This window comes from Rhinoderma darwinii, chromosome 12 (genome assembly GCF_050947455.1).
Source record: "Rhinoderma darwinii isolate aRhiDar2 chromosome 12, aRhiDar2.hap1, whole genome shotgun sequence".
Lineage (NCBI taxonomy): Eukaryota > Metazoa > Chordata > Amphibia > Anura > Rhinodermatidae > Rhinoderma > Rhinoderma darwinii.
In genome coordinates, this window is record NC_134698.1 from 76150111 (window position 1) to 76165144 (window position 15034).

Consider the following 15034-nt stretch of genomic DNA (forward strand, 5'->3'; position numbering starts at 1 on the left):
TTTATTTTTATGTTCAAATTTACAATTGGATTTTTTTTTTCTTTACTCCCTGTAATTTCCAGAATAGTATATGTTCAAATAGATACGATGTGACACAACAAGTATTGCTAAGTGGTGATGGGATTGAATATTTAAAAATGTCGAAATTTGAGGTTGAATATATAAGCACTGGTCTATTCCCCGTACTGGATCCACAGTCTTTTGCTTTGTGCTCTGAAAGTCGAATTTTCACTAGATATGAGCATTGATCCGCCGTTATTGGGTCTCCGAAGCCCAAAAATGACAGAACTAAAATCTACTTGGAGAGATTTTCTCTTCCAGAATAGAAATTACCTTTTTTTCGGGGGATGTGAAGTGACAGAAAACATCAAAGAGCCAATCAGATGAGGAAAATCGGGTAAAAAAAAACAAAAAAAACCTGGCGTAATTATTTTTTCTATGCATATGAATAAAAATTAATTTAAAGCCAACATTAATGCACACTAAAAATGGCGCCTAATAAATCTACAACTTGTCTCGCCCAAAACAAAACATAAAAAAAAAAAGTTATGGTTGATGGAATATTGGCAGGCAAAGAGAAGAAAAAAAAAACGCCCTGTCCTTAAAGGGGTTGTCTGCTTTGAATAATTCATTTTTGTTGGGAGACTTCCCGGACGATCAGCTGGAACCTCCAGTGATCAGCTGTAATCTGTGGGGCAATCAGGCAGCGCTGTTCAATTTCCCTACAGTGCCACCACAGGGGAAATTAAGCATTACACACTTCTAATTAGAACTAATGAACTGTCCATGTACTGCTAGGATATGCAGGGTCCTCCAGGGCAAGAGGCGCTCAAAATGTAGAGCGGCTACAAAATGATGAGGGTTCTGAATGGGGGAAATCGGACCCCCTTTATTATTTGAGATTTCTTTGATAGATTATTTAAAAAAGAAAAAACCCTTTTAGGTGCTCTACTTTATATCCAGAAAACAAATAAAACCTATAAAAAAAAAAAAAAAAGTCATTAAATCAGTATGTTTTGCTATCACACGCATTTCCCTCAAAATTTCAAGGGAACGAGCTGGGAAAAGGAAGCCGCCATCGGCAGATATCACCGACACCAATTGTTGCATTTATCTGACACCAAAAAGAAAAATCACAGCCGCTGCCGGATAATCTTGTAGCGCGTTATGTTCCTAAATACAATCGACTATCAGGGGAAGAGAAGAACAGAGTGGCGGTGGGTTATGATTTCCGATTCTCCGTGCGGACGGCTAATCTTCAGGGCACACTGGATAGTGTTACAGAAAAGTCTGATTAGCCAAGAGTCGGAATATGTCGCTGGAGACAGTCGGCGCCTGATAGGTACTCCGCTGCTTCTCATTTCATTCTCAATGCCAGCGAGGTTCATCTGACAGGAAAAGCCGGCTGTAAACGAAGCGGCTTCTATCAGAGGCCATACGTTTCAAGGGCCATGAGGACGAGGAGGGCTTCAAATCTACATCTCTGGATGTTTAGATTGTAAGCTCCAGTGGGCAGCAGGGTCCTCTATCTCCTTTAGTCTTAATGTTTGCTCATGGCCCTTGTACAGTTCTGGGCTCCTCACTCCCTATTATGTTGTGATAAGCCAATTTTTATTTACTTTTATGTATTTTGAGACAGAATCCCATCGTTCCCTGGTTCCACTCAAGAATAAAATAGAAATTTTTAAAAATTGAATTGCAAATGTTCATTCTTTGTAGCTCTGAAATAACACCCCCACCTCCGAATTAAAATCTCTTCAATAATCATAATTCTAAAAATTGGGCAAATAGCCCCTCTGACACCAAGGCCCGTGTGTCGCTACTACCTCTGCACCTCTTGTAGCTATACCCCTGGGGATACCTCTGTGGAACCTATAGTGCAAACCATATTGACAGAGGTGTTTAAATAGGGGGTGCAGATGTAGTAGCCACACTTGAGGCCCATTTACCCGGGCCAACGATCGGGCAAACGAGAGTTCACACAGGGCAACTATCAGCCGATGAACGAGGAGCTTTAAAGGAGTTGTACAGGATCAGAAAAACAGCACCACACCTGTCCATGGGTTGTAACTGGTATTGCAGTTCAGCTCCATTGTAGTGGGGCTGAGCTGCAATACCGCACACAACCTGTGGACAGGTGTGGTGCTGTTTTATTCTCCTGTTCAACCCTTTTAAGGCCTTATTCAGACGAATGTAGAATACCTCCGTGTGACGGCCCTTAAAGCAACGGCCGTCACACAGACGCACGTATTTCAATGGGGCCGTTCACACGGTCGTGGTTTCAACAAACTGCATGAAGGGTCCGTTGAAAGATAGAACGTGTCCTATTTTGTGCCATTTTCACGAATGCCTCCATAGACTCGTCTATGGGGATCCGTGAAAATGGGACCCGCACAAGGGCAACTCAGACGTGAAATACTGCCATTTTTCACGTCAGAGTCTCCCCACGTTCGTGTGAATCTGGCCTAAGTTATACCTCTACTTAGTGGTTGTAACCGAGCTTTCCTAATGTCCTGAAAGGCTAATCTGACAGAAAATAGGAGCACCGGAAATCTGGGGGACAACTCTGTGTAATGGACGTCATATTGGTTGTCATTCAGCTTTTCCAGAATCAGATATGGATAAAGAATTTTTTCTAAGTCTTCACAAAAAGACGACGACTCAAAGTCTTACATTTACTGGTGATTTATTTTTTTTACATTATAGGGGGCGCTATCATCTATGTGGGAATAAAGTGGCACTATTTTTTACCCTTCCCACCAGTGACGGGAGGTTTTTTTTGACTGTTATGAGAACGGGACAGGTATAGGTTTATATCTTGTTTTCATCATCAGTAAATCCTGTCACAGGGCTCCGTCAGATGAGCTGATGAACGGCCATGTAGAGGCCTAGATACACGGAGCGCCTCAGCCCCTCTCTGATTAGATTCTTATCCTCCTGGTGCCTGCTGTTTTCTCTGGGATGTGCATCTGGTTCGGAAACGCAGACTAAACATCTGGAACCGGCCAAGACACAGGAAAAAAACAGGAAAGGCTTTTATTTCACTAACGAATAACACGCTCCTCTGGAATTTATTAAGAACTCATTCTCCCATATGTAAAATTGTGGAAAATGCTAAAAAGAAAAGAAAATAAATAAATAAATAAAAAAAAAGGGGTAACCTACTTAACATTTAATTTTTGGAGCGATTTTCACACCATCCGTCACCAGGTTCCCCATCGTGATGGCGTCACCTGGCATTAAACCACTACCCACATCGGAAAACCCTTTTTTAGAACAATAAATGAAATAAATTAAAGAAGTGGTCTAATTGATTGCCAACCGTCCATAAATACCTAGACAGTCCATAAAAAGAAGGGACTTTTTGTCAGCACTAATGCTCAGTCTGTGTAGGGACACTCCACCTACTGGCGACACCTACTTGTCAAATTATTCATACATTTCCAGGAGGAATAACAGAGGAACACCACAACTAAGAGTTCTATGAATAGATACTCCAGAATTGTTATGTCATGGAGAATACAATTATTTACTAAAACAAACATGTCTGGAGAGGTGACAGGTCTTCTTTAAATAATAAAATTCTGCCTCCCGACAGCTACCACTAGGGGGCGCTTAGGAGCTTACTTCATACAACATATACATTGAACTCAATAATAACAGTAGGCAGTAAGCTCCCTCTAGTGGTGGCTGCAGGCAGACAGAATTTTATTATTTTTATATATGTAGGGGATTTGGAGCTGCGATTCGGGAAAATGGAGCTCCGATCACTATAAAGAATCAGCAGAGAGTTGTGAACCTATAAACAAAACGACGATAAAACGTGGAGATTCACAGAAGTCAGTTTTGCTCGTTCTTTTGTGTGTTAGGCTCCATTGATCATATGGGAGATCAAACGTTTCCAGCCATCTGTAGAAGTCACCATCTGTATCCATTGTGACATGACCCTTAGCACTAAATGCCTCCATGGTCCCATTATTTACTGTTATCCCAGCACAGAAACTCTTTTAATGATCTGTTGGTGTATCTAGTGATTCTGTGCCGTATCCCTCCTATAAATATGCCGTACGACTGTGTGACTGATGTCGAAACCAAAGCTTCCTGTTCGAAATAAAATATTAATGGCTTTGATTTACCATGTGAAGCACCAGATCACATTTCAAAGATGAGCTCTCCTTCCATCTGCGTGTTTTACAGCGGATTTACTACATTTCCACAGAAGCACCGAGGTTCCCTTTGATAAATTCTCCTTTTTGGTCAATTGCCAATGCTCAAGGAGATGTCATGTCTTACATGTATGTGTATCATCATCATCTCCATTACCACAGCTCCACAAGAGCAATTACTCACCTCACAGATCCGCAGCGTTCCAGCGCCGCCGCTCCGGTCCTCCCTGCCGCTGTAGCAATGATGTGCCCGTATACCCATGTGATCGCTGCAGCCAAACACCGGCCTCAGCGATCCTGAGCCATATACCCAATGAGACCAATGATTGGCTTCAGCGATCAGGTGGGTATACAAACACATCATCGCTGCAGCAATATTAATAAACAGCGGCGGGGAGGACCGGAGCGGCGACGCTGGAACGCCGGGATCTGTAAGGCGAGTAATGTTTTTGTTTTTAATGCACCCCTCCTACTTTTTGGAATAACTTGGAAAACCCCTTTAAAGGCTGCGTAGTGCATGCTGGGAGTTGTAGTTTTGCAACAGCTGGAGAGCCACAGGATGGGGCCCGCTGCTTGTATACAATTCACAGATACTGTGTGTAGAATTCAAAGGTCCCATTTTCTTAATGTTTATAGAACGGTTCATAAACATTGAGATGAGGTGAGCAGCCCATGGGCTGCCACGAGCATGCTCACTGTATACCTTTGGCTATAGAGAGTCCTGCTCCATTTTATGGAAAAAAAATTAGAAAACGATAAAAAAAAACAAAAAACAACGCAACAAAAATAAATGATATTTTTGCACCTTATTGGGGCCCCTCAGCCATCAGGACACAAAGTCGGCTACAGTTCTAGGTACGCCTATGCAAAAATGTGTATTAATCTGGTTAACGGTCGTCTGTTGTAAATGTATTTTTGATCACTACCAAAGTCAATAGGGCCACAGATGAAAAAAAGGTTTGTCACAGATGGAAATGCATTCCAAAATAAATTTAAAGGAACATTAAACCTAGAAATCATTGAGAAAAAGTATAAAACACAAAGCAAACATTTTCTTATTTGACACAGTATTCTACACAAGATTCACACAAAGGTTTCATAGTCTGTCAGGAGCCGTTCACACCTTTGTTTTCTCCATGTTTCTATGATGTTTCAGAAAGGGGTGTGGTTAGACGAAAGGGGTGGAGCTTAGTTTTGCTTTGGATCATTTGTAGTCATAGGCCAAACCTATTGATTTACAACCAGTAATCTTCCGGCTTTTACTTTTATATTCTCCTTTTACATTTTTCTGGAGGCATTTCATCTCGCCCTCCTTCTTCCTAGGACGAGGGGGGGGGGGGGGGGGAGGTAAAATTCCTCCAGAAAAATATAGAATGAGAATATAGGAATAAAAAAAAGTAAAAGCAGGAAGATTACTGGTAAAAATGGTTAGAAACTCATTTACACGAGACATGTTTAATATATGTGGACAGTTCCGTGTCTCCGCCAGGACCGGCCTCGGCTCGGAGCACGGAGTAAGCACTAATCTTTTAAGCTGCAATTACTTTTAATTAAATCTTTCAGTATTGTCAGCAATTACACTTTATGAGAAATGCAGTTAATGAGGTCAGAACACCAAAATCATAGAATAAATTGCCCGCAATGTCTTCAGGAGCGGGATGGGAGCTCTGGCTATGGAATGTGTTACTTATCGGAGCTCATATTGCTGCCCAGGACCGGCGTCCACAATATTCCTGGCTCGTCAGGATCCTGCCTTATTATAACCGGCCGAACATGTCATATCTAATTACCCGGCTCTCTGTCCCTGGGGGGGGTTTCCCATCAGGTGTCTATTTTCAAAAACTATTCCAAGCTCCTCTTCCCAACTCATGCAGATGGACTATGGAGCTGTACGGCCCCTGTGTGCCGCCATATGGAGTCTTTATTATGTGCCATAAAGCAGGGATAGTAATATTTCTTGGAAGAGTACCGCTGTAATGCTGAATGCAACGTTTTTTTTCATGTAAAATTTTTAAGAAATCTAACAGAAAAATCTCTGTATGAATCGGAGGCATGCGGAGTTACAGTAGGGCCCCATTGTAGTCCATGGGTGCTATAATACGGCTCTGCAAGGCTGGAAAGTGGGATAGGCAAAGTGGGCGGCCACCTAGGGCTCCACTGTAGGGGGGGCACAAACTATGATTAAAATAAAGAATAAAACAATGCTCTGCATTTAAAATGTCTTTTTACAACCATTTGGATGCAGCGTCAAAACTAGGCCTGTTAAAGTGTCTTTTTCTTTGCTGAAACATACTTGTAAAAATTCAGCTGCCTGTTGCTGCCACTAGGGGGCCGATCTGTATACGGGGTTTATGGCCCAGGCTTGCAGTCTAAGGCCCTGTTCACACTGAGTTTTTTGGCGCTGATTTTGAAGTGAAAACTGCGTCCGAATCAGCGCCAAAAAATGACTGAAACCGTCTCCCATTAATTTCAATGGGAGGCAGAGGCGTTTTTTTCCCGCTCTCGGGGAAAAAAGCGACATGCTCTTTCTTTCCACGGTTCCGTCTCTGACCTCCTATTTAAGTCAATGGGAGGCACCGGAAGGGTTTTTCACTGCGTTTTTTTGCCCACGGCGCTCAATGGCCGAGGTGGAAAACCGCAGCAAGAAAGCGCAGGCAGGACAAAAGATTTTTCTGCCTGCAAAATACTCTGTGTGAACGTATGGTGGAAACTTGCAACTGAAATTTATACAGGTATGTGTGGCAAGAACGGAGAAACGACTCTTATCAAGTAAGGCGCTGTTCACACAGAGTTAGTTGTTTGCAGGCAGAAAAAATCTGCCTGAGTTCCTTAAGGAATTTCGAGGCAGATTTCGAACTGCCCACACTTATTTTGCGTGTTTCGTCCGCGGCCATTAAAGCGGCGAATACAATAACCGCCGGCCAAAAAACGCAGCAAAAAACACTTAGAAACCAGCGCCACAAGTTTTTTCTCCCTCCCGTTTCGGTTTGGCCGTTTTTGCTCCAAATCCGTTATGCTGCTGGTTTCCTAGAGAAAGTTGCTGCACTATAAATCTGGGTAATTTAATTTCACAAATTTAAATTTCAAGTGTTTAAACCATATGAACGATCGTGGTAACGCGCGACTCCCTCACCGGGGGTGAAGACCTTTGTACGGTTATCGGAGGTGTGTTATTAAAAAAAAAACCTTCTAAGGAAAAGTGTTTAAACAAGAAAGAATGCTAGAAAATCTCGCGCTGGCTGGCGGATATATTTAGAGCAGAACCAGTTTACTTTAGTGACTCACTGGGGTGAGATATAAAGGAGCGACGTAAAGGTCCTAAATAAAGAGGCGGCTGAGCGCTGGATTGTTTATAGTGGAGAAAACACCAGCACATGCCGTATGGGACTAGTATTATAATCAGACGACATTCTAATTAAAGGAACACTCCAGGCAAAGCTGATACAATGTATTATGCCTAGTGAATGGTCTAAAGGGGGTGGAGCATGACACAGGGATCCAAAACACACCAAAGACAGAAGTTATGTAGCACCCTGTAAGGGCCTGCACTAGGCAGAACACAGTATGGGTATGTTCACACGGCAGCGTCCAATACGCCTGAAATTACGGAGCGGTTTTCAGGCGAAAACAGCTCCTGAATTTCAGACGTAATTGCTCGTACTCGCGTTTTTCACGGTGTCAATTACGGACGTAATTGGAGCTGTTTTTCAATGGAGTCAATGAAAAACGGCTCCAATTACGTCTCAAGAAGTGACATGCCCTTCTATGACGCGGGCGTCTTTTTACGCTCCGTTTTTTGACAGCGGCGCGTAAAAAAAAAATCCTGTGTACACAGAACATCGTAACCCCATTGATTTCAATGTGCAGATGTTTGTCCGCCGTTTGGAGCCGTATTTTCGGACGTAATTTGAGGCGTAAAATGCCCGAATTACGCCCGTAAATAGGGCGTGTGAACATACCCTTTCAGTTACGCCTGAAAGATTCTTTGGAGATGGTTAGTGGCGGCCTCAATTGTAGAGTGGCTGTGCTGCAGTACTAGAAAAAGCCTAAAAGACAAGAGTGGCACTATTACTAGGAAAAAAAGCAGACCAAGGAATTGTAGAACATTAGAAATTAGGGTCTGCTTTTTTCATTTATTTTTTTCCTAAACATGATACTACACCACACAGGAAAGCAGACAGCTCCTCTATACTACACCACACAGGAGAGGTGACAGCTCTATACTACACCACACAGGAAAGCAGACAGCTCCTCTATACTACACCACACAGGAGAGGTGACAGCTCCTCTATACTACACCACACAGGAGAGGTGACAGCTCCTCTATACTACATCACACAGGAGAGCCGACAGATCCTCTATACTACACCACACAGGAGAGCTGACAGCTCCTCTATACTACACCACACAGGAGAGATTACAGCTCCTCTATACTACACCACACAGGAGAGCTGACAGCTCCTCTATACTACACCACACAGGAGAGCCGACAGCTCCTCTATACTACACCACAGAGGAGAGCCGACAGCTCCTCTATACTACACCACACAGGAGAGCCGACAGCTCCTCTATACTACACCACAGAGGAGAGCCGACAGCTCCTCTATACTACACCACAGAGGAGAGCCGACAGCTCCTCTATACTACACCACACAGGAGAGCCGACAGCTCCTCTATACTACACCACACAGGAGAGGTGACAGCTCTATACTACACCACACAGGAAAGCAGACAGCTCCTCTATACTACACCACACAGGAGAGGTGACAGCTCCTCTATACTACACCACACAGGAGAGGTGACAGCTCCTCTATACTACATCACACAGGAGAGCCGACAGATCCTCTATACTACACCACACAGGAGAGCTGACAGCTCCTCTATACTACACCACACAGGAGAGATTACAGCTCCTCTATACTACACCACACAGGAGAGCTGACAGCTCCTCTATACTACACCACACAGGAGAGCCGACAGCTCCTCTATACTACACCACAGAGGAGAGCCGACAGCTCCTCTATACTACACCACACAGGAGAGCCGACAGCTCCTCTATACTACACCACAGAGGAGAGCCGACAGCTCCTCTATACTACACCACAGAGGAGAGCCGACAGCTCCTCTATACTACACCACACAGGAGAGCCGACAGCTCCTCTATACTACACCACACAGGAGTGCTGACAGCTCCTCTATACTACACCACACAGGAGAGCTGACAGCTCCTCTATACTACACCACACAGGAGAGCTGACAGCTCCTCTATACTACACCACACAGGAGAACAGACAGCTCCTCTATACTACACCACAGAGGAGAGCCGACAGCTCCTCTATACGACACCACACAGGAGAGCTGACAGATCCTCCATACTACACCACACAGGAGAGCTAACAGCTCCTCTATACTACACCACACAGGAGAGCTGACAGCTCCTCTATACTACACCACAGAGGAGAGCCGACAGCTCCTCTATACTACACCACACAGGAGAGCTGACAGCTCCTCTATACTACACCACACAGGAGAACAGACAGCTCCTCTATACTACACCACACAGGAGAACAGACAGCTCCTCTATACTACACCACAGAGGAGAGCCGACAGATCCTCTATACTACACCACACAGGAGAGCTGACAGATCCTCCATACTACACCACACAGGAGAGCTAACAGCTCCTCTATACTACACCACACAGGAGAGCTGACAGCTCCTCTATACTACACCACAGAGGAGAGCCGACAGCTCCTCTATACTACACCACACAGGAGAGCTGACAGCTCCTCTATACTACACCACACAGGAGAACTGACACCTCCTCTATACTACACCACACAGGAGAACTGACACCTCCTCTATACTACACCACACAGGAGAACTGACACCTCCTCTATACTACACCACACAGGAGAGCCGACAGATCCTCTATACTACACCACACAGGAGAGCCGACAGATCCTCTACACTACACCACACAGGAGAGCCGACAGCTCCTCTATACTACACCAGACAGGAGAACTGACAGCTCCTCTATACTACACCACACAGGAGAACCGACAGCTCCTCTATACTACACCACACAGGAGAACCGACAGCTCCTCTATACTACATCACACAGGAGAACTGACAGATCCTCTATACTACACCACACAGGAGAGCTGACAGATCCTCTATACTACACCACACAGGAGAGATGACAGATCCTCTATACTACACCACACAGGAGAACCGACAGCTCCTCTATACTACACCACATAGGAGAGCTGACAGATCCTCTATACTACACCACACAGGAAAACTGACAGCTCTTCTATACTACACTACATAGCAGAGCTGACATCTCCTCTATACTACACTACATAGCAGAGCTGACAGGTTCTATTTAAACCTATGGTTACAATACCTTTTTACCTTTGCTTGAGAAGTCGTATGCGCTAATTTTTGAGGGTTTGGACATCAGTCAAATACTAAAGCATGGCTCTGGCTGCCTGCAGCACGTTTGATTCATTGCGGTATAAAACATATTTTCTAATGTCTCTCCTATTTGAGCACACTTGGCTTGTCTTCAGAAACGATGTGCGAATAGAAAAATTTCAGAAACTATATATGCTTTGATTACAAAAAGTCTGCTAGGAGCCAGCGTAAAAACTGTTGAAAGGATCTATCCTTGAGCGATTTAATTTCAGAATCTGGATTTGAAAGAGGGAGACACAAATAACCTGTTCTAATCACATAGCCGTAATAAATATTTCACACCTCCAGTGATTACATTCAATAAGAATTCCAAATGCCGAGTTCTCAAAAGGCGCCTCTATGTTACAGATACTTTGTGTTTAGAAGGTATAGCTTACATACACACAGAACAGCATCTGTATAAAATATTAATACAGGCTATTTGTAAATACATTATATATATATATATATATATATATATATATATATATATATATATATATATATATATATATATACATACATACACTCAAATATGGACAGACAGACAGACAGGATAAATAGAGTATGCTGGACCAAGGACAACAGCAGCTCAATGGGTCCCATGTCTAATCCGCTCTCGCCCATGGGTCCCCCAAACCCAGTGTTCCCTGACATCTACCCAGGCTAACCTGGTGCTGATGCTATCCCTGGATAAACTACCACCACCATAAAGTTAACATTTACTTATTTCTCAGTCCGTAAAACTCATTGAACAAGCAGTCATATGGAAATCTGGAAGAGAATACAGGAGGTACAAGTCCTCTTTTTCCTTTCCATATCTGTCAGTCAAATAATGGGGAGGAGTTATTTAATGGGGTGGAGCTAGGTGCTTGGTCTCCACTGCAGACAGAGCAGCAGAGGAAGGTTTCGTCTGTAACAAGTTTTCTCCGAGTTCTCTCCAAGCCAGACACAAAAGCAACCAAACTCCAGCGTCTCTCCCTCATACAATTTATTCACATGCTTTAGCACTGGAGAAAGAGGGAGAAGATAATTTTGCTAACACCTTGAATTAGGAAATGCCAACCTTCAAGATGTTTTCCGTAGGATACGCAAACAAACTGTATATGCCGCATTTAAAAAAAATAAAGTCCAGCGTACCATATCCTCATACATTTGTGCCAAAATACCGCCCCATTTGCATGGGAATCATGTGCACATAAAAGAATAGAAGTGGTCCTATATAATCAGGATCTCCTGCGCTCTTGCTTTCTATTATTTATTTAATGCAATAATTTTGCAGAACATTGTGATATTAGCCAGAGCGGGCATTTGCAGTTGTACAGAACGCAGCTGCCTGGCACCATTACATTGTATTTACTCATAAATTGCTGAACATATGGGGCCGTCACTTGCGATTCAGGATTTTAGTGTAATGAGAACCTGGAAGTAATTATTACAATTTAATCTGCTAGACCTGAATTATTCAGATGGTTCAGCTTTCTATAAATTGTTTGAGTTTGTTGGTCCAAGTAGGGAAATAACAGAATTGTATTTGGTTTTAATTGTAGTTTATGTAATTGTGCGGACTGTAAGAATTATTTAATTTCCCTAGGTAATAGCATCTGAAACTATAATTAACGGCTCGGTGTATCCAAGTCTATCAAGTGTGATCCTGTCTGATAAGTCAGTGTTTCTAAGCCGGTTACGTGCGATACGGTCTGATGAGCTGGTGTATCTAAGCCTATCATATGTGATACTGTCTTTGCTGCTGGTGTATCTAAGCCCATCATGTGTGATACTGTCTGGTGAGCCGTGTACCATAGTTTATCATGTGGGATACTCTCTGTTGAGTCAGTGTATCTAAGCCTGTTATGTGAGATATTGTCTGCTGAACTCGTGTATCTAAGCCTATCATGTATGGTACTGTCAGGTGAACCGTGTACCCAAGCCTCTGATGTAGGATACAGTCTATTGAGTCAGTGTATCTAAGCTGGTTATGTGCGATATGGTCTGCTGAACTAGTGTACCTAAAACGATCATATGTGATACTGTCTGGAGAGCCGTGTACCTAAGCCGGTCATGTGGGATACTGTTTCAGAAAACACCACACTACTACATTCCCCATCATATAATGTTACTAAATGTTTTAATAAATATAATCTATAAATATAATCTGTAGGGACAGGAAGCTCCTGAACTTGTGTATCTAGTGTGCGATGCTCTGCTGGTGTATCTAACCCGTTCAAGTTGGATACAGTCTCAGAGAACCAACACGGTACTACATACCCATCATGCAATGAGACGCAAGGTCATTGGCACTGTATTTATTGAGAACTACTGGTGATCTGATGACTGGTGAAGAGTTTCCAGTGACAGTCATTCTATAAGTGAAGAGACATCCACTTGCTTCTGTTTGGCAGGAAAAGAGACTTCCACTCATTGTAAGTTACAGAGGAAGTGACTTTACTAGTAAATATTTACGAACATACACCAACGTCTTCACAGTATAGATACATGTATCCTAAATATTTTTAAGAACAAAATGTCCAAATCATCTGTAATATTTAGTAATGGAACTCTGGCGGGGACTACATGACTACAACATTATTTCAGTCGTTTCTAAGTATCTGCAGACAATATCTATACAGTCAAATTACCAGGGCCCCTTGAAAACTGTGCTACATCTCCTACGCTTCATCTTGTAGCCCATAATACAATAACATAATGATAATTAACTGTAAAAAAAAAAAAAAAAAAAAATTATATATATATATTTAAAGCTTGACTTATATCCCAGAGCTGCATTCACAATTCTGCTAGTTTAATTGGAAGCAGTCCACAAGCTTATTGTTAGCTGCTCTCTAAGGGCATGACCACACGTGGCGGATTTCCTCCGCAACTGTCCGCATCAATGCCGCACAGAATCTGCGTTGCAGATTCTGCTGCGGATCTGCACAAAATGTGCAGAAAATTGATGCGGACTAGCTGCTGCGGACTGCGGGAAAAGTGCTTCCCTTCTCCCTATCAGTGCAGGATAGAGAGAAGGGACAGCACTTTCCCTAGTGAAAGTAAAAGAATTTCATACTTACCGGCCGTTGTCTTGGTGACGCGTCCCTCTTTCGGCATCCAGCCCGACCTCCCTGGATGACGCGCCAGTCCATGTGACCGCTGCAGCCTGTGCTTGGCCTGTGATTGGCTGCAGCCGTCACTTACACTGAATCGTCATCCTGGGAGGCCGGACTGGAGACAGACGCAGGGAGTTCTCGGTAAGTATGAACTTATATGTTTTTTTACAGATACATGTATATTGAGATCGGTAGTCACTGTCCCGGGTGCAGAAACAGTTACTGCCGATCGCTTAACTCTTTCAGCACCCTGGACAGTGACTATTTACAGACGTCTCCTAGCAACGCTCCCGTCATTACGGGAGCCCCATTGACTTCCTCAGTCTGGCTGTAGACCTAGAAATACATAGGTCCAGCCAGAATGAAGAAATGTCATGGTAGTAAAACCAATACGCTCCGCAGCACACATAAGATCTGCGGACTTCATTGCGGAATTTTGACTCTCCATTGAAGTCAATGGAGAAATTCCGCCATGAGTCCGCCACTGCTCCGCAACAGACAGAGCATGCTGCGGACACCAAATTCCGCTCCGCAGCCTATGCTCCGCAGCGGAATTTTACGCCTCGTCTAAACGAACACTGCTAAATTAAAGTGTAAGTCAATGGACAAACGGCACCGCTGCGGATTAACGCTGCGGAGTGTCCGCAGCGGAATTTAAGTGAAATTCCGCCACGTGTGAACCCGCCCTTATAATGCAAGGGAAGAGTTAGATATTCCTAAAGCTCTAAAGTCTGCAGAATGGTGAATGCAGCTCTGGAGTATAATACAGACTTATTACAGATTTTAATTCTGTCCGTTTTAGGGGAGAATACAAATGTGCGTTATCACATTTTACAGCAGCAGAGCAGACAGGGAGCCGTGGGAAAACTCTTGTATTACAGATCCTTCAATGTGCTAGACGGTCGTCTAAGAACAAGATGCAGATAAGTGAGCGTTACCGCTGCATGATGAGTATTGTATTCTCAGAGTTCTTTAATAAGCAAAAAACACGCCAGCTAGCCACCATCTCTGATTAGAAGAGCTGCAGGAATGGTCGTTTTCAGCACTTCAGATGGAACAATTACTTCATTTTACTCGGTCGCAGCTATGAGAGTATTAGGGACTGGCAGAGGCATAACTTGTATGTAAAATTTGTATCAGACAGACCCCCTCCTTCCAGGTGTCATTTATAATACTGGTGTCTTGCAGAGGGTGCTGTGGACCCCTCAGGCACAAGGTGCGACTGCTACCCCTGCACCTATACAGCTATGCCCCTGGAGCGCATATAATGGAAAAGATAAGGAAATAGACATATTGTGGAATA